Raw genomic sequence first — 2018 nt, forward strand, 5'->3', positions numbered from 1 at the left:
ACTTAATGAAACTCTATGGAGTCAATGAACATATATATTACGGGTGTCCCAGAAGAACAAGAGAGAGAGAGAAAGAACCAGAAAGCTTATTGAAGGCAATAAAAATAAAAATTCCAGGAAACTCCTCAAGTCTGGATACAGAAATGGACACCCAGATCAAAGAACTCAAAGGATTCCAAAATAAGAAGAAAAGAAGAAACCAAAGGAGTCCACAAATGACATATTATGATTAAATTGTCAAAAGTCAATGTCAGAGAATTTTGAAAGCATCTAGAGAAAAGTGACTTGTTGAATAAAAGGGAAAGACTATATATATTTTAGCAGCTTTTTCAGCAGAAACCTTGCTGGTCAGAAAGAAATTGGATTATGTATTCAAAGTTCAAAATTCAAAGCTGAAATTGACAACAGAAATCCCTACTGTTAAACAATTATTCTTTATTCAGCAAATCTTTTCTTCAAAAATAAAGGAGAGCTAAAGATTTTCCCAGACAAAAACTGAGGGACTTCAACATCAATAGAATTGTCTTACAAGAAATGTTAAGTGAGTTAAGTCAAAAGGATAGTATGTGATCCAGAGATCTCATGTCTCAGTATTTATTTAATGAATTGAAAACATTATCTTGTAGTGATATTAGCACTTCTTTGTTCACTGCAGCATTATTCACAATAGCCAAAAGATGCAAACAATTTTAATGATCATCTGTAGATGAATGGATAAAGAAAATGTGGTAGGCACAATGTACTGTTATTCAGCCTTTAAAAAAGGAAGAAATTCTGCAATATGCTAATATATGGAAAAACCTGGAGGACATAATAAATGAAATAATTCAATCACAGTACTACATTGTATGAGGTATCTAAAACATTAAAACCTACAGAATCAGAGAGTGGAATGGTGATTACCAGTAGCTGGGATCAGGGATGAAATGGGGATTTACTACTCAATGAACAAAATGTTTCATTTACCATGGTGAATAAGTTCTATGAATCTGCTGAACAACATTTTACCTATAGTCAACACTAGAATATGGTAAGCTTAAAAATGTGTTGAATGCAAATTTCATGTTGTTTTCTTACTACAATAAAATAAATATTTTAAAAAGTAGTATTTGGGGGAGGAGGGATTTATATATTTTTATTGACAAAAAGATTTGTGGCACAAAAATAGAGACTAACTATAGCTTCTGTTTGGCATACCTCTCTTCCAAAACTCCAGATCTATGTATCAGTGTCACCAATTTTTTTTCTCTATCTTTAGAACTCATGGTGGCAATTACTTCCTTTTGTTGGTAGTTGTCATGTTCCACATTCTGCTTTGTTTTCTGTTTTGCTACAAAACTGAATAGTCCTTCATTACCTTCAAATTCTTAACTAAATGGATTTTCTGTTTTCTGTGAAGTGTAATAGCAAATATATTACTCTGCCATTTAGGATTAGGATTTCTTCTGAAGCAGAATAGGCAGTGGGGGGAGCCTTACATGGTTCAATGTAAATTGTGTCAATACAGAGCTCCTTTGCTAAATATATTAATGATAACTTTTATATAAACAAGCATTTTTTTCAAATGCTTCTTACAATAAAATTCAGGTATTCCATTTCTTGTTTTTATTTCATTTTTTTTAATTTTAAGCAATTCTTAAAATATACATGTTTTATTTATGTATAGTTGACTTACAATATTTCAGGTGCACAGCAAGATGATTCAATTATACAAATACACATATGTTATTTTTGAAATTATTTTCCACCATAGGTTATTACAAGATATTGACTATAGTTCCCTGTGCTATACAGTAAATATTTGCTTCTTGTTGCATAATCTACTTCTTAAAGAAATCTAGAAATATATTCATAATTAATCAAACAAATGGAATAAAAATGTCATTTTTTTTTAGTTAGGCAAAAATTCATGCTTCCTGAAATGCATATTGTGTATATTTATATATGTATATAGAAAAGAGTCTTGACTACACTAGAAAAAGTCTTGAGGAAGAACATCAAAAAAAGAAGAAGAGATG

This window comes from Odocoileus virginianus, unplaced genomic scaffold (genome assembly GCF_023699985.2).
Source record: "Odocoileus virginianus isolate 20LAN1187 ecotype Illinois unplaced genomic scaffold, Ovbor_1.2 Unplaced_Contig_43, whole genome shotgun sequence".
Taxonomy (NCBI): domain Eukaryota; kingdom Metazoa; phylum Chordata; class Mammalia; order Artiodactyla; family Cervidae; genus Odocoileus; species Odocoileus virginianus.